General features: G+C 44.5%; 1 protein-coding gene across 1 annotated transcript in view; it reads right to left on the minus strand.

The window, feature by feature from the left end:
- CACNA2D3 (calcium voltage-gated channel auxiliary subunit alpha2delta 3) overlaps positions 1 to 19,423 on the minus strand; it is a 774,181-nt gene that overhangs the window by 343,425 nt on the left and 411,333 nt on the right. The window lies entirely within an intron of this gene.

A 19,423-nucleotide genomic window follows, 5' to 3' on the forward strand; every position in this document is an offset into this window, starting at 1 on the left:
GCCTCGACAGTCCCTGAACTTCCTATTCCCTCAGCCTCTCTCCCTGGTATCTAAGGCAGGATAAGAAGAGTGCACTTTAAAAAGGTCTAGGCAGAGACAAGCCTCTCTGAATGTAACAATACCCAGGAATATGCTGAGAGCAGGCCAGTTCTGGCAGCCTTGCAGGTCTGATTATTTTGCAGTTTTTATATTTATATTCGAGGATTCAAAGGGCCTCAAACCCCTCCACTTCCATTGTGGAGTTTAAGGGAGCATTAAGGAGGCTAAGAAAAGGACCTATGGGGCTCAAGTGCAGGGGACCCCACAGACAAAGGGACTTCCCTACAGAGCTTGAGGAGGTTCTCTACAGAGAATGACTGGCAGGTAAGTCTTGAGCCGTTTTACCCATCTTCTCAACTCTTAGTGTTTCTGGCTGGCCAAATGTAAGCATCTTTCATCCTGACTTGTGCCACTCTCCACTAAGAAGAGACTTATACTTGAATTTTGAATACCTATGTTTAAGAACCAGTTTCCTCAGGATTCCAATACAGCCCCTTACTTGAGCTGCCACTGTATGTTTTCCCCATCTGATCGTAATGTCAGTGTCTTTGCCTTCAATTCTCTGTGGACTGTGGGAAACATCATCATTTATAATTTTAAATGTGAAGAAAAAGCACATTTTCCCAAATGCAGAAACGTCTATGCAGTTAATTAACTTGTTCATCTACTTTTAATTTTGTTCTTTTCCCTCCAATGCAGTTCTGGGATTTCCTCTATGTCCCTCCTCTCTTATTAAAATCTCTTCCTCTTGAATTCTTCAACTGGCAGTCTCCCTTCTTGCCTCCTTATTCTACACAAACAGCAAACTTGAAATCACACAGTCACTGAATCTTAGAGAAGGCACTTTAACTTCTGCCATGACCAGACCACTTCATTCTTAGAAACCTTTAGCCAAATTAGAAGGGCTCATCTAAAATGGGAGAAAACCTACAGTCCTAGGCCCCTCCCTCCCCACTTGGGCCCCTCCCTTCCCACTGATCTAAGTGCCTAGACCTTTTTTCAGATCCCTCAGATTCAGATTATCATATTCAGTAGAAGTCTTCAAAAATAAGGCCTATCTATAGCCACCTGCATCTACTCCTTCTTTTTTTTAAATCATCATTTTTCTGAAAAATTCTGCGAAATTTTCACCTCTTGCTTCATTTCTTTCTCTCATCACAAATTTATCAGTGAAGATTCTAAAGGTAACTCAACTTTCACTTTTAAATACTGTGGCCCACTGCTCTTTCTCTGTCTCTGATGAACATGTATTTGTTTTGTTGTTATGACAAACTTTTCTTTATTTTTATTTTTTTGTGTATGTGAAAATTTTAAGAAGTGGCTGTTGCTCCCTTTCCTAGCTCTTATCTCTTTCTCACCACTCTATAGTTGTAACTCCAAAGTTAAGAGTCATTTTGATTAACCATGAAAATGTTGCTTTAAAAGCCCCTTACTATTAGTTGAAATAAAAATATCAAAGCATACAACTTTCCAGTCTAAGAATTTGAGTTATAAAATCAAGTGATTTAAATTGATACAGATAAAACAAAACTTCCTAAGCTGCTAAAACTGTGGAGGAGTTGAACCTTGGCCTTCATTTTTTTTGAACATATATTTTTAAGACTAAAATTCCTCTCTTTTCTCCCGCCTCCTCCAAGGCTTAATCAATCAAGCTCTAGCCCTATGGACAATACAACACAATTCCAATATTCTCTTTGGTTCAGAGATTTGACTTTTTTCCCACCCAAATAATGAATCGACTGGGATAAAAACTATAGTATTTCATAAAATAAAACATCATTTGCAACATATTCCTGGGACAGAAGAGTATAAGAGAAAATACTTTGGCTACAAAAGACAATTCTTCAAATACCATTACTATAATTGTTTCAACCATTAATTGAATTTTCATCTAGTCACACTACACAATCCATAATGAACACATCACTTTTGAAGTTATGTTAAACCCTGATGCTTATTTGAAGAGAATTTACGTTTGTCAATTTACATTTGTCTTGAAATAGAGGCCAATACTTTTTATTGAAGATAACCATTTGTAACCTCAGGTGATGAGACCTAATTTTTTTTTCTTAGTTCAAATGTCAAATTAATCTTGCCATTTACAGCTCTTGGCCATGAAAAAGAAAAAACTTGGAAGATATCACATATGCTCAGGTCTGCCTTTCCTTTTTATTTTTCCCTCTTGTAGAACTACCAAACCTAGGCTTCCTTGTATAAAATAAGCCAGCTGAGTTTACCTTCTAGCAAATGGCCGTAAGGCTCATGATAACAAGTACTGTTACTATTTTCCATTCAAGAGCATCCAAAATTTCAACAGTTTTAAGTTTAGCATGTAAAGTTATACAAGTTGGGGTACAAAAAGGAAAACACAAGCTTCTAAAGTAAATTGGGTAAGTTATGTTCTTGGGACCACATCTATTTATTTAACCAGGGGGCGGCGCTCAAGGGCATATACATATATATACATATATATATGTATATATATGTATATATATATATGATATATGCATATATCAACTCCTTTCTGACTCTCAAATACCACACATCATTTGAGTTTAAAAAAGAAAAAAAAATTCCATAAGTACCACCTCCCTAAATGTGCTGAACTAGCACTAACACAGTATGGACATCAGACTACCTACCTGATGCCAAAAACAATTCCTCTACCTCGGTCATTTTAGGGGTCAAAGTTAAATGCAAGGGAGATGGCCTCAAAATTCTTAGCTCTGGCCAGTCTATCTTCCCTCCACCTACAAGAGCAATTCCAGTCAAGGTTTATTTTTAGTTTCAGTTAATCCACTCTGCCCTCTCTTTGGCAGGCAGCTGGCAGCGCTCCTCTGACCTTCTTTGGCTAACAGAATGTCAGGAGTTCTCCTTGGAGAAAGAAGGTTGGGTCTGTGCTCACTGGAATTCCTTCCAGCCCATGGGAACGGCCATCCCAATGACCTAGATACCAAGATGAAGCAGCAAGTCATTTTCCCAGATTCCGTCCATCTGGCTCATTTATCTGAACTCCTCTGTTCTGCAAACAGTCCAGCATGTAGGGACCAGCACACACCCCTGTTCACCACCCTACAACATACACCCTGCTGCAAGGGGTACAGAGCAGCCCAACAGTGCCTAGGTATAGAGTCGGTATCTATCAAGGTCCTACCAAGACTCAGGCACAAGTTGGCAATGAAACCAATGCATCCATTCCAAACCCCCATTTACTTCTCCTTCAAACAGCTCTGTTATGTGTAAGGAACACAGTTCCTTTAAATGGGTTCTAAGGAAGAAAGAAAAAATGATTCAAAGGCTAGGATATAAAACACGGGAGTAGGTGTTTGAAGTGGGTAGAGGAGACTACCTTTGGGAGGGATGGTGTTAAGGAATTTAGAAGGCAGATGATCCACCTGTGTCAATGTTAATGTCAAAGAATGACAACAAGATGGTGGAGAGAGAGGCAGTGAGCCCAATGCTAAAGTATTCATGAATGATCAGGAGGTCAGGAGATGGCATCCACAAGAGGGCACATGAATGGTCTATCCAGTCTGATGAAAAATCATTGCCACTGTCCATACTTTCTTATTGTCAATACCAAGTTACCTCCAAAATCTCAATTTTCTGTACTCAATTGTCAGACCACCAGCTCACCTCCCTCCATTGGGACCTCAAAACAGCTGATCCTCCATTGTCTGACACATGCCTGTTACCCTCACTTCCTTCCTTAACCCCCCTGAGATTCCAAGGCTCATTCCCTTTGAATCCACTCTCAGTTCCATTAACTCTCCTTCCATCCAACTTGCACCCCAACCCTGATTAAATCCAAATTTCTACCTCCTCTGTGTTGCTAAGCAAGCAGCTAAACACATCTGCAGAAAAACACATAACTGTGTTGACCAGTTCCACTTTAAATTGATCATTAAAAATCTCAAGTGGGTCCTCCCCATTGATGGGTATCCTACTTTTCTACTGGTCAGTTCTTTGCCCAACTTTCCAGAGACAAGAGCTCCCCCATTTCTTTCATCAAAATTCCATCCCCCTAACTTTCTCACTCCTAACCTCCAACATTCCCTTCTCCTCTTTTACTTACTCACTTGTGAACAAAGGAATGAATGAATGAAAGGGCCCTGTTCTCTGTGAGACCGCTTTGGGGAAATAATGCAGCAGAATAAAGGAACACTGGGGGCCATATCTATGTTCCAAGCACATTCTAAGCTTTTGCTTGCTAAAAGAGACCAATTACTCCAAGTCACCGCATGGCATTATTGCTACCAAAAAATTGTTTCAACAACCTTTGGGGATGACACAAAAGTGAAAGTTATTTATTAATGAGAAATCAACACAAACCTTTAGATTTCCAGTGTCATCCTGGCCACTTCTGTTGCTATTCCTCACCTATCATGGAAGACATAGATGCTGGCCTGTCAAGTGTAAAGACAGACTGGGGCTTTCCTTTGCCTCTTAGGCAGGCTAGACAGGTTGAGGAGGCAAATGGAGTATAAGGTGGAGAGGAGAGAGTGCAATGTCTCTCAGAGGACAGGTCCTCAGAGCACACCAGTCCAAACAGGAAGGTTAAACATTGAGAAAGAAGTGTTTTAGCCAAAGAGTGAGCCAAATCCATCAGAATGATTTGCAACTGAAGCTGAGATTCCGAATGAAGAGTTTATAAACATTAAGGATTAATGTTTTACCAAACATTACCTTTGGTATTTTTCAAAGTTGTTCCAACCAATGTGTTCCATACATTTAAATGATGTGTGAAGCCACATCATTTAAATGTGGCTCTTCAGAAAAAGTTGCATTTCGATGAGAGGTGAAAAGTTCATGGTGGGGAAAGGGAGTCATTAAATTATCTGAGCTTTTGAGACAGATTTCAAGACTTTGGAGAGAAAGAATGGACCTTGGGAATGATCTAATTTCTCAAAGTCCATTCTGTGCAACACTAGTCTCACAAGTTGCTGAGGCTATGAAAATAAATGTATTCATGATCAGCAAGTTTGGGAAGAACGTCCCTTCTTGGAGTTTTCAAGCAGATTAAGGGTTCTGAGAAGTCCTGCAATAAAGAAACCTGCCTCAATTTGTTAAATTATACACAGCATTTCCAAAACCTACCCTAAGAATATTTTCTGCCTTTACCCCCAACATCTTCTAACATTCAGCTGAACACTTCCAAGAAAACTGATCTGGCCTAACCTTCCCATGTAATAGGTTAAAAAAATAGATTCAAAAGAGGTGAATTTATTCCCAAATTACACAGCTATTTAAGGCAGCAGTGAAACATCAGAGATAGCACCATCACCCTTGATTCTCTCTCTCATTAGGCAGATAGCCCTAACTGATTTCAGTGTTCTCTCACTGAGCCCATAGGCAGTCTCGGAATCTTGCTCAACACCACGGAAGATGGCATCTGAAATTAAATCTATTTGTCACCTGTAAACTAGCGTCCAGGTCTTTGGACTCTGGGTTTCCAAAGTAACAATGTTGCCATCATTTTCCTCATCACCACAGTTATCATCTATTGAGTAGTTACTTCATGCAGGCCACCGTGCTATGGCTTTACATGCATCATCTGCTTTAACCCTCACAATAACCCTGGGAGAGTTAACACAAACATCCTTATTCACACACAAGAGACTGAGGCGCAAATGCCTTACGCATTTGCACAAGGTCACCCAGTTTGAAAGTGGCTTAGCTGGCATCTTGGCTATTTGGCGCCAAGCTGTCACCTCCAGGACACCTCCACAGTCCTGTCCGAGCCATAAATGTGATGCTGAGTTACAAAATCAACATATTCAGGTCTGGGATAGCACAGACTATTTCCAACAAACCCTTTTTATCTTTCATTTTTATTCTAAGATGAGGTCAGAGTCCACATCAGTGCATTTTAGAGACTAGAAATGTGATCTATGATCAAGTTTTGGGATCTGCCCAGGATCTCAGGGGAAGAAAAAGCCCTTTGCAGGGTTAGAACTTGCATGGTAGAGTTAGAACATGGCAGTAAGGGTGGGGCACTGAACTGAGACCCTCAGGGTGTTTTCTCAGGTTGGCCTCATCCCAAGCGACACACAGCATCCCCTTCTCTCTCTGTAGACACTTTTACCAAGAACTACCAACTGGTCAACCTGATTAAGAAACCAACCAATAAAAGTGCCACTTGTTCCAACAGCAAAGGTGCTAATTACCTGCTATGGCTCAGCCGGTTTCAAATGGAAACCTTAAAAAAAAAAAACAGGGCTTCCCTGGTGGTGCAGTGGTTGAGAATCTGCCTGCCGATGCAGGGGACACGGGTTCGAGCCCTGGTCCGGGAAGATCCCACATGCCGCGGAGCAACTAGGCCCGTGAGCCACAACTACTGAGCCTGCATGTCTGGAGCCTGTGCTCCGCAACAAGAGAGGCCGCGACAGTGAGAAGCCCGCGCATCACGATGAAGAGTGGCCCCCGCTCGCCGCAACTAGAGAAAGCCCTCGCACAGAAACGAAGACCCAACACAGCCAAAAATAAATAAATTAATTAATTAATTTTTTTTAAAAAGTAGGTAAACATATATATTAAAAACAAAAACAAAAACAAAACAGTTGTGTGTGTTCAACATCCTATACCAAATGTGGTCTCCTGATACAGACTCAGCAGCCCCAGAGCCAAGCTGAAGACAGAGCAGGTGCCTCATTTGCTTCTGGGATCTTGATAAAGCAGGACGATGAGAGAACTTCCAGCTTACCTGGAGGCTCCCTTTGAAGGGTAGACTCTTTTTGCCCTTGGCAGAGCCCAATCATCTCAGTCAATGCATTAATGTCCTTCTGTGACCCCATCAAGTCTCACTAACTTTCCCATGACAGCAGAGCAGATGGGCAGACCCACTCATGGTCAATTACTGACTCCTCGAGGATTTGACTTCCTCCCCGAGTCTTGGGGTGCTGGGCCTTGGCAACCTCCCAATTTGCAAGCCTCACTTGGCATTGAGTCTACATTTCCAGAACTTCTTTAGCTAGGGAGTGACCTTGCCTCCTTGCCTCCTCCTCCATGGACTGTTGTGTAATTCTGCTGGGAGAGAGCCCAAAATATTCCCTGTGCCTGCCCCTTGCAGCTGTATTTCTGTGCAGAGTCTGTGAACCTCACCTGGCCATCTGCTGGGGAAAACACTGGAAGGAAGGTGTTATGTAAATATGAGGAGAGCTGAGGCTGATGGAGGAGCTCTGTTCTCTTTGTCACTTTTGATAAATCGCATGCTCCCTCACTTGCTTCTCCTCTGCCTTCCCAGTAGCAAAGTGGTTACTGAAGAGGCACCAGGCAAGTCTTTATGGAATAGAAATTGCTGGATATACTCTCCCCTCCAAGGGCTCCCAGAAACTTCTCTGTAAACACAAATAAGCAGCCCAGGCACATCCAAAGTTTCTCCACAGCCCTGCAAAGGGCAGGAACTCAGACCAACTAGGGTGGAAAAAAGCAGGGAAAAACAAGTTAAGTCTTTGACTTAGCTAGATGTAAATTTTCCTCCAATGAAAACAGATTCCAGTTACTAGAAACAAAGGAAATGATCAATATTTGTTAACTTCCAAAATGGAGGATGGGTTCCCTTGTAAAAATGCACAAACATCAAAAACAAATTCATCACTTATTTCTAGGCACTGTTTTTAATGTGACTCATACCCTTTTTTTTTTAAAATACATCTGGTAAACCTCTACTAGAGACAAGTTGATTTCCTAGCCAGAATAATGCATTTCTGTCCATCACCACATAATTAATAATAATTTCCATATTTACTTGGCTTTCGTCACACATCTCTTTGCACTGGTGAAGGAAAGCAGAGAGAAGGTGATCTCCCCTTCCTCTGCTTGGCAACAATTTCCAGTTAGCTGAAAGCGTACCTTATTAAGATAACAGAATGTAAATCAAAGTGAATGGGTCCACACGCCATGCTGCAGGTGTGTGTCTACTTGTACTGCTTGCAAAACATCCAACAGGTCTGGAAATTAAATGTGAAAAATCAGTGAAGACCCAAGGCCCATCACAGGAAGGGAGAACAGGACCCTGGCAGTCCAGCTAATGCCTATAATCACAGTGATAAAGGCTCATAAATGGCTTCATTCCACCTTGTCACTCACAGCCCTAGCTGCCACCCCTTGCTCTTGCTACCTGCAGTGACCTTTGTCATGCTTGAGCAAACAGCTCCTGCTGTGAGTTCTCTCTTACAGAGTGGCCAGATGGGGCGGTTTTGCTCCATTATTTACTTCTGTAAAGGGAAAATGCCAACAGAAAGATTCATTACGGTCCAGCCCATCTCTGCAAAGCCTCTCTGATTTATTAGGGCATAAACTACTGTATGGGCTGTAATGAGACATAAATGTTCTGGAAGGCCTATGAACTCCAGGAGGAAACGCCTTGCCATCACACTTCTGTGCCCCTAATTTATTAACAGCTTGTGCCGGCACAGCCTGGAAAATCCTGCCAACTCCGCAATCTGCAGCAGTCACCTTTGGGGTGGGCAAGGGAGAATGGGGAAAACGTGTCCAACTCAGACAAGTGACAGAAAACTTATGGGCACACTGTATAAAATGGTGACACCTGTCATTTCTCCATGAACTCCTCAGCAGATATTTGGCCAAGCTTGCTGTATGAGACAGCAAGGTTTCCCCAACTACATGATGCAAAGATCAAACTGGACATTTTGTTTTTTCAGGATTTCCTTGGCCTTGCGCAGGGGAAAGCGTTATATTTACTTCAGAGGAGCCCCAGTCACTGTTTCAACTTCCTCTACCATTTGAAAGATATTTTCTCCAATGCAGTGTTTGCCCCAGCTTATTACAGCACTCTTTGCAAGACAATTAGCATTTTGGCTCTCTAAACATTACCCTTTCAGTTCTAAATATAGAACAAAAAATTAACAACAGGCCAGCCCATTTTTATACTTCCTTTTATACAATCAATTATTTTTTTCTTAGAGCAAAATATGCATGTCTTTTTAATTCAATTTTGGTTGCATTTGCCAAACTTATGAAAAGAATAAGATTAAGTAGTGAGCTGCCAAGGAAATATATAGCATCCTGACTTGATATGAGGTATTAAGCATTTTATACTGCAGGCCTTAATGAGAGGAGACCATCTTTTGTCACTGAAACATTCCTTTACAAAATATGTCTTGAGCATATACCACATGCTGGAAATCTGATAGAAACACATGGCTCCAACCCAGGACCTACCATATGATTTGCAAAATTAAATTGTGAGGGCCATTGTTCAAAAAAGTATAAAGGATTTCAAGATGGCAATAGCAGAGCATTAAAGCCAAGCACAGAGCCCTTCTGAATGAGGAGCCCTGAGCAGCTGCCAGTAGCAAGCCCATGAAGATGGTCCTGCTCTACTGTGTGGAGCATACGGTTTAATGAAGGAGTCAAACAGTAAGACAATTCCACTGATGAGAATGTAAGAAGTAGACATCAATGCTCAGAAGGAAAGGAGTACTGCCCCACGTGAAAGCAGGACAAAAGAATATGATCTAGGCGGGGGCACAGGGGACAAGAGTTAAAATCTGAAAAGTGTGTGTTTTTTTGAGTAACGAACAGGAGGATCTCCAGGGGTGGAGCAGCACCTGCAGATGCCCTCTGGGGGAGGGAGAGAGGTATCCTGGCACAGAAAAAGGCCAGGTTTGCAGTGAAGCCTGGGAGAGGTTAAACGCCAGACCCCTGCAGGGCCTTGCAGGCCACGTGAGGACGGCAGTCTTGAAGGAACGCTAAGAGCAAGCACACAACTGAGTGGCTCCTTATCAATGGTAGGGTCCTCGTCACCTGTGTCAAGTGGCTTAAGTGGCAAACTGATTTACCACCACAGCAATCTGTGAAGCTTTGGGGAAGATATTTACTTTTGTAACATCAGAAGAAACAGAATGATTTTGTTTTTAATCTAAAAGACAAAGAATTCCCCTTGCTGCAAAGCAAATGCCAGGAGTGAGCTCAGAGTACATTTCTACACCTGAGGAATAAGCCTGTGTAAACAGTGACTGAGGTTTTGTCACTATAATTAAACACAGCAAAAGGCCAAGGATGCCTCCTTGAACAACGGCGGAGCCATATCCACACTCTGACTTCATGGTTCTCCATCCCCAGTGTTGGACCAATCACCCGAGAAGCACTCCTGCTGGTAGATCCCGGCCTCCTGGACTCTGCAGGCTGTTCACACTTGATTAAATATTACTATTAATATTGTTCTGTGAAGGAAAAATAAAGACTAGGGTCTTTTCCCTCTCAGTCACATGCTAATGACACAGCATGAAAAAAGCATAGGAATTCAAGGTACTCTATGTTTGATTGACCCACTTTATTTTTTAATTAGACCTAATTTATTATTAATAATAAATTCCCTCTTTTTCCTCATAATTTTCTCTAACAATCAAATCCACAATAATATATCCAAAGGCAGACTTTTCTGAGTTAGTTCTTTTCCATCTATATCCCTTTCTGATTAAAAATTCATGCATCTGTTCAAGTACACATCTGCCCTCTCATCCAACCAGCCACTCATCCACACACCCATCTATCCATCCATCTCTCCAACTCTTTTACTAAGTATTAATGTCACAGATAATGAAATTCAGAGTCAAAGAACTTATTCCCTTTGGCTTTGTCATTATTCTCTTCCTATCTCTGGCAGTTTTGCGAGATTATGAGCCTTAGTAAGGCATTGGGGCGGGGGGGGAAAATCTTAATGTTCTGGGATTAGTACAGCTACTTTACACACGGCTCTTTACACAGTATATGAAGCTAAGGAAAACTGATTCTCTTAGAGGGAATAAAAAAGAGGTACATATAAAATAAGTTTGTATTTCACTTCCAAGTTCTGTGGCTGTAAATAAAGCTTCATTGGTCAAGCTAGAAGGAGAACCCCAGAGGACTGACTCAGAGCTCAGTACTAAGAGACAGATGGCTTGCCAGAGAGGTGAATGCATTTCATTATCTTGAGCTTATTCCATAGGCATAATTAGAACTCCTTTGAGAAGTCAACTGATTATGTAACAGCCAACAAAATATGTGAGGATTTCATTTTGGCATTAAGCAGAATCTATCAAACTCTGTTTTAATTTATGATTTCCTATTAGAAGAGGACCGAACAGGACAAGCTGCTTCCACAGCAATAGTTTCTGATTAGTACCACTGGATAACATAAAGGTAGAGTATATATCTCCCCCTTGGGGCATCGCTGGAGAAAAGGCAGCTTAGATTAGCCCGATATATTATTAGACATCCCTGTTGTCCTACAGAAACACAGCTGCAGGTATATTATTTCTGGCTGGGGCAATGATAATGTGAGGTATAAGGAGAGACATCAAATGAATAACCTGTACTAGCTGGCTCATTTTTTTCCCCTTTCTATACACAGCCTGTATGAAGCAGGGAGATCTGGTCCCAGCATCAGAGCCTACAGCTGAAGCCTCACAATTCCCAGCCCACAGCCTGCACCTCCATCTCCAGCCATCTCTCCATGCTGAGCTTTCACTCCAACAAGGAACTTCAGCAACCTTGCTGGCCTCCGCGAGAAAGCGCCAGTCTCTGGACCCTCTTGCTCTGCTTTTGCCCATCTAAAGGGGATCTCATCTCCCAGTCTAGGCCCAGGAAATGGCTTTGTCACTTTTCTTCCAGAAAGCAAGGTAAGGAAAATAACGTTACTTAACTCTTTAAATGGTAATCCTGAGTGTTTCTCAAGAAAGGCAAAAATGGAGTAACAAAGACATTTTCAACAAGAGGAAAATGAGAGGCACAACCTCTCCTTTCATTTGCACGTAACTTATAAAACGAATGTGACTTTTCCCCCCAAAGCCCAAGTTACTCCTGGATAAATTAGCTTCAGATGATGTTTTTAAAAAAAAAAAAAAAGGTGGCGAAGTAAGTCATCCAGCTGCTATGTGACTGCCAAGCAGCCTAAAATGGTTCAATAGACTTAAAAATTTCTAATGACAGTCTATTTTGGAACATGTAGATATGGCTTTCCAAGTCCAGAAAGGCAAAGTGAGGCCTTTGGGATATGAAGAAACCACAGAGGAAAGGGATGGCAGACATGGCGCATGAGGGCCACCACTGGCCTTCTTGTGCACAGCAGACTGCCCACTGGTCATGGCCCTGCCCCTTTTCCAGCCAGATGGGCGCTTGCAACCCTTCCCAAGCTAGCACTCCAGAGAGCTGCCTACAAAGGCCTGGAACTGGCCCTCAACACAGAACCTCCTTGCCATCTGGGATTCAGTGCAGGCAGCTGGAGTTAGTGAAAGAGTTAATGCGATTTTCCACTCTCCCTACTCACTTTGAGGGACTCTAGTGAGAACTGGCCTGATCAAATCACCTTTAGGAAATGGAAAAATCTAACTCACCACAGAGAAAGGCCAGTGCAGAAAGGAATGCTGGAGATGAACCAAGGACAGGCTGAACAGAGCTGTACCATTAGGGCCACAAGAAAGGGAAACACAGACTCAGGGAGAAAAAAAGGTGGCAGCGAAGCAGCACCTTCCTAACTGCATATAGACGACCCCCCCTCACACGTCCACATCCCCATCCTTGGGGTACGGAGTTCGAGGCCTGGCGTGCACGTGGGAAGGAGGGGGCTCAGCCACCATCACCTTATGCGTCTCACAGATGCATCAGCTGGTATGAGTTAGCCAGGCAGTGTTCACATTTTGGGGAGAAATCATCCATTGATTTATCACAGGGGGCATAAATCATAAATGCATTTAGTTGTCTTCATCGCCTTTCTTGTCATCCTGCCCTTCTGAAGTGAAATTAAGAGGCAGATGTATTATCTGGGATCAATTCCAGATCCCGTTTGTGTTTGTAAAAAAAGGAAGCCAGGAAGGGTTTCACACAAACCTTCTGCCACAGGTTGATCAAAGTCCTGGCACCTCGAAGGCCAAGTCACCAAACAGAGAATGCAGAGAAGCTGGGTGATGGGAGGGGTAGACAGTTCACCATCGCCCCTTAGGCCCAGCTGGGCTGAGGACAACAGGAGGCCCTGCACTGTCCCTAACCCCCTCTTGGGCTCACGACCCTGAGGCCCGCAGAGCTCCCCACCATGAACTGGTAGGTTGCAAAGTCAATGGGAGAACAGAAGGTGGTTGGTTGCAGCAACAGTTTTAAAATTAAGTCAGTGAAGACAATGGCCACAGCAAGGACAGAGAGGGATTCTTCCAGAAAGGTCTGGAGGACTCCTCTCAAACACTTTTGCATTCTCACATCTCAGGTCCCATATAGGTCTTTTCAGGGATCCTGTCTCGTTCACACTGTTGCCTTCCTGGAGAAGTTTGTCTTATTTCCCTCTGATAACCACAAGGTACCACCACATGGCTTTTCTAATGGTTCTTGCAAGAAAACTGGGAAGGAGCTACAACAAGCTACAACAGCTACAAGGCTGTTTTATAAATTAGCTCAGAGAGCTCCACCTCTTTCTCCTGATGTCAGGGGGGCAATTGTCCATCCCTTAAGATTACTCTCGCTGGATTTTTTTTTTTTTTTTTGGAAGGGTTAGTTCCCCTTTTTCAGTCCTTTTTTTTTCTTTTTTTTATGATAAAAGCACATAACAGGCCATTTCCTAAGTCCAGAGGAAGAGAAAGGATCAGTATTTTTAGGAGGGTTGAGACAATTATTCTGTGGGGGAAAATAACCACATTTCAGTTAAGTATCTCTTTGGCTCGCACAGACATCCTTCCGTTTGGAGCATAAACTGGAAAAGTCTTCTTCAAAATTCCAAAACCATCACTTCTTGTCTCTGTCCCACTGAGGCACAAAAACAAATCATGTGAAGGCAAATTAATATGATCCAAATCTTAAAAGCCCTAACATTTCCATGAGTTCTGAGGATCAGATTCATAGAACCAAGGATGAGAGTGCCAAAAATTCAGGCTCCAACCCAAAAGGCTCCAAATCCCTGCCCATAGCCAGGTTAACCCTCTCCAAAACAGAGGGCACCTTGGAAATCTGTTCCAGGACCTAATGTAGCCCCAGGAGGCTGCGGGGCCACGCAGCTAATCCTCCCTGTACGTCTCCAGTTCAGCTGGCATTCCAATGCGACTGGGCCTCCACCTGGGCCTCTTTGCTTTCTAATAAGGCACATCAGGCAGCAGGCTTCCTGCTGGACAGTTAACATGCAGTTCATACAAGTCTCCCCCATCAGTCACCACCACCAGCTGTTTTGTTTTGTAGATGGGAATCTCCAAGGAGTGAAGAGGATAGGACCAAATCGGTTATTACATATGGAACAGTGAACAACGAACCAAAGGCAGCTTTAATGTGAAGACCCTGGGAGGGAGTGGAAAGGCTCCTATGGGAGGCTCTGAGCCGAGAGAAGTTTCTAAAGTGCAGGGCTGCAGTGACGGAACATATTCGCTAAGCCCTATAAATCTCCTCCCGTTGTACTTTTAATGTAAATCATTAAGGTAAGGGTAGTCGGATGGATAACAGGTCGATGGCCAAAATTATTTGGCATTGGGAGCCTCAGGTTTTATCCCCAGATGTTTGAAGGGGTAATGCAAGGGTCAGCCTATGGAGAATACCGGATTTCCCGAAATCTACTGGAAGAAGGAGCTTCATTTATGAGGCATAAGGGTGATTTCTCTACCAATAAAGTTAGCTAAAAACGCAAAGGGCTCCTCTGGGATGAAGACCTATCAACATGAAACAAGCAAAACGTACCAGAAGGTGCAAGGCTCAGGGTCAGGTATGGGACTGGGGATTCTTCCTGTTGGGCTTTTGGGATCAAGTTCTGCTTCTGATGGATGGGACAATGAACACAGTTACTTTCTTGTGATGTTTATCTAATACATTACAAGATGAAAAGGCTATCACCAAAAGGAAAGCAGTAACTAAGATTGCTGGAGGTCAGGTCTGTCTGGGGGTAACTTTAAATCAAGTAGTCAGGGTAGATCTCATTGAAAAGGTGTGTCTGGGCAAGGACATGATGAAAGTGAGGAGTGAGCCAATGTGGAAAGCTGGGGGCAGAGTGCCCCAGGTGGAGGGCACAGGAATTGCAGACGTCCAAAGGCCTGAGAGTAGTGGGCTCTGAGAGGAGAGAGTGGAACAGAGGTCAGAATGAATGGGCACCCATCAAACCAGGCCTTGAGGTACTCTCTTGGGACTTTGGCTTAAACGTGGCACAAAGTGGGGAGCTAGTGGAGGTTTGGAGGCTCACTGGCACAATCTGCCTCCGGTTTCCAAAGTGTCTGGCTGCTGTGTGGATAACAGGCTCTGGAATGCCTACTTCCAATGAAACCAATCTACCTGAGAATTAAGAAGAGATGTGGTTTGACTGCAATTTATGTGCATGTATGAGAGTGGCAGGGGTGGAGAAGCATGCTGGCCTCCATACCTGGGTGCTCCTAACTCCCAGCACGCCAGGGCATCTTTCCCTCTTCTCAACCCTGCTAAGCCCCCTCCTTGGCCCATCCTACAAAGGAAATGCAGAAAAGGGGGCAACAGCTCACTGGTGAGACGATGAACATGCAAGATGGGCTCAGCCTGAGCAAGGCTCCCCCAGGAGGCCAGCTTCTGGCTACCTGAGGTGAGGAGCCTCTGTTGGAAGAGACTTTTGTTTACCTGGCCAACAAGTTCACAGTCCTCAGTGCCTCATGGACCGGCTGTCAGGGGCCTTCCCACCAAACCACCTAGAGGGGAGTTTTACGAAGGGGGCAAATGAGGACTTGCTAGCCTCTGGCGCTACTCATCTGGCCCCCACAACAACCCTGTGAGGGCGGCATGGTGCTTGCCCCCTATTTCCTAGATGAGGAAACTAAGCACAAGGAGAGTCAATCACTTGCCCAAAGTCACCCAGCTCAGAAACAGTATATCCTGGACACCTGCCCAGGCTGTCTAGGCCTTCACTGCCACTCTAGAAAAGGGACAAATAATATAAAACAACACTACTTTTCAAATCTCCTTTTTATGTTTCACCAAGACAGCCTGCTCATCTGTACTGAAGAATATTAGCTATTGTATATCATTAATTAATGATACTGAACAGTCAAATATATCTCGGTATATTTTCATAAGTGCCAGAAGTTTAGGTAAAAAGGATACTGCATATATATATTTATTCAGGAAACAGGTAAAATGAAAGGCCTGGAAATGTTTTTTTAAATGCAGCTGAATAGTTTAATCTTCTTATAAGTCAACCAACACACCACATAGGAGTGATCCATATTCAAGGATAAAAGAATACTTTCTATTTTCCACCATCTGAAAAATTATTGCTATACCATCTTGAATTCATCCAGTACAACTACATTTTGGCTGTAACAGAGGGATTTTAACAATGTGAATGGTTGTCAATCATGGTGACAATGATGATATAGCATCATGCAGTCTTCCCACTCTGTGCCCAGCACTGAGCTTAGTAGCACATCATCTTTAATTCTGAACAACACGACAAGGAATTGACACATGAAATTACCTCCACTTTACACAGATGGGGGGAAACAGATTTGTCAGCATCCAGATACCACCCTCTTTCCTTTAGGCAGCACCGCTTCCCTACCCCTGCCTACTCCCCAAGGGCCCTATTCAATAGTCTAAGAGAAACAAAAATGCAGAAAATAAGAACTTGACATGTCAATAGCCTGCAAATGATGTTGAACTTATTCATCAAGCTTCCACTTATTGCTGGGTGTGCCAGTTAATAAGCTAATGTGTCTCGCCACCAAATTCTCTGGGCTCTGTGAGACTGGGGCTGGAGCTCTGCAAACCACATTTCCGCTTTGGCAGCTGTTTCCAGTGAGGCTCGGCCAAAAGGGTCAGTGTTGGGGAGGCCGCAAGGATGAAGGAAAGAGAAGGGACTTGCTCCTTCCGAGTGCTCCCTCTTGGCTTCCTGGCCCCAGTGCCATCACTCCAGTGAGGCCTCTTCACCCCAGCAGGGGCAGTTCATTCCAGCAGCAGTGAATGAATCCAGTTTGCAGCGTTCCCAACACTCACAGAATCCATTTTATTGCATCCCCCTCAGAGACCCCAGAACCCCCTCCTCAAGAGTCTGGATCCTGGCCGCACAGGACCCTCCCCTGGGTTCAGAGACCCCGGCACCTTCGAGCCGGTGTGTCCTCCTCAGAGGTCTGGGTCCTAGCCCTTTGAGTCCTCTCCTCCCAGCTTCTAAGTTTTAATAATGACCTTCTCTTCCCCTCCCCTCTTCTGCCCTCCCCCACCAGCCACAGAGGTGGCAGCTTTTTCCTGCAGTTGCTACTGCCATGATACCCTAGACTGTTTGCCCTTTCTGCTTAATGATTCTTAATATTAAATACTCTTTGCTAAAATAACTAGCGGATTTCTGTTCCTGATTGGACCCTGCCCGATCCACGGGGCACATAACCCAGGCAACTGGCATTTCTCAGTGGCCCCAGCTTCCCTGAGCAGAGGAGGGTCTAGGAGCCACCTATCAAAATGCCAATTCTAGGGCTAGGCCTGCAGAGAATGGAACCTAGGAAACATTTTTAGCAAGTCCCCCCAACCACGCACCCCTCAGTTTTTGAGCACAGGTGTGAACGGTCTGATGTGGATGACGATCAAAGACCCCGCAGCTTCAGAGTGGTGGGCTCCTGGGCTAGTGGCTTAATCCCTCTGAGCCTGAGTTCCCTCAGCTATGACATAAGAGTGGTAATAAAGAGTGTCTACCCATAGGGCAGAACTAAGAATTAAATGAGAAAAGCAAGTGAAGTGTGTGACTCTGCACCCAGCACGGGGAGCAGGGAGGGACAGCCATTTCCAGGAGGATGTGGCGGTTACTTGGGAATGTGCACTGTCCCCCGCCTGCCTTCGGAAGACAGCGGAGCCTCGGTGGAGGCCAAGGCCCCCACGCTGAGCCCACCAAGAGGAACAGCACCGGTGGCAGCGGGGCAGGTGCCCACGCAGTTGTTCTGAGCCCCTGACAAGAAGTGCTTTTTCGATGGCTGGCAGCAGGCACGCATCAATAGGCTTCGTTCCTAACTTGTCTCGTCATGTTCTTCTTGCTGGAGTCACAAGATGTCTAATAGCAGCAGAAGTAATTAAAAATAAACCGGGAGACAGCGAACCGTTTCGACTCTCCCTTCAGCGGTGAGGAGGGCCTGCGTGAGCTCTTACCACGGTGACTGGAAATGTCTTTTCCTGTCATACCACTGACTGACCACAAGAAATGAATGTTCCTGCTATTTTCCTAAGACAGCTGTAGGACTGATCACCCTTGAGAAAATACAGCAACGACACAAACTCACGCAAAACTTTCAGACCAAAGGTGACTTCAGTTAGGGAGGGAGAGGGAGGGAGGGAGGGAGGAAGGGGACAGAGAAATGTAACCACCAGACTGAGCCCTGAAGTAAAACAGCAGTAAGAAACAGGCGCATCTGGGAACTTTCATAGGAAGTTTAAAAAGTCTACTACCTAGACCACCCTCTATTGAAATTATTTACGATGAGGAGAGCCAGTACCCAAACCACATGCCCAGCCCAGGGCCATGCCTCATAGGCTGACTCCTGTACATCAGCCAGAGGAAGGTTCTGACGACAACCCGCTCGTGCCTCTCCTCTGCTCAAGAGCCTGCCATGGCTCCCCACTAGCCTTGTAGCACAATCCTAACTCCTTCTGTGCCCATCAAAGGCCAGAGGAGCTGGCCCTGCCTGTCCTACCAGTACCCCACCACCCATGTCACTACCCCCGGCACACCAGGCTCAGCCAACGGCTCTTTACGCAGCTCCTCACACACACCCAACTTCTGCTCCTCAGGGCCTTTGAAAATACTGTTCCCTTCACCCTTCCATGCTCAGCTCCTTTCCCCACATGCACTCTGCTTGGAGAGGGCTCCCCTGGCCACCCCATTACTCTGTCTCTGGCCCTTGCTTGTCTCCTTCAGAAGATTTATCGTAGTTTCTAATTATTGGTCTTCTCACTTGTTATCTGTGATGTTATCTGCTCTGTGAGATCTCCTTGAAGCCGCCACGTCAGCCCCATACGCCTTGGCTCTGGTACAGTGGCCTGGGACACAGAGGGCCTTCAATAAAAATCTGTTGAATGAATGAATTACTGCCCCCCCCCCGTTTGGCTACTCCCCATTATATCCCCTTCCAACAGCTTCTGCCACCCTCAGCCCCCACCTTAATCTGGTTCTATGGGATGAGGAATGACAGAGCCAGAGTGCAGGTGGGTGGGAGGAGAAGGTCGAGATCCCTCCTCTATGAGCAGTGGGACTTAACTCCTTTCCCAGTTGCCTGTGGTCTTGGGAAAAATCCCTCTCTCTCAACCGGCTCAAAGGAAGGCTAAAAAAAAAAAAAGGCTTTGTAAAATCATTTGAATGTCAAAGGGAATAATGTAGTTTAGGAAAAAAGAAAGAACAAAAAATTCCTTCCAAATCACTTAAGATTATTTAAAGGTTGCACTCTTAAAAAGATAAGCCCTCACTCCTCACTCCTCACTC

This window comes from Balaenoptera acutorostrata, chromosome 10 (assembly GCF_949987535.1).
Source record: "Balaenoptera acutorostrata chromosome 10, mBalAcu1.1, whole genome shotgun sequence".
In the NCBI taxonomy this organism is placed as follows: Eukaryota; Metazoa; Chordata; class Mammalia; order Artiodactyla; family Balaenopteridae; genus Balaenoptera; species Balaenoptera acutorostrata.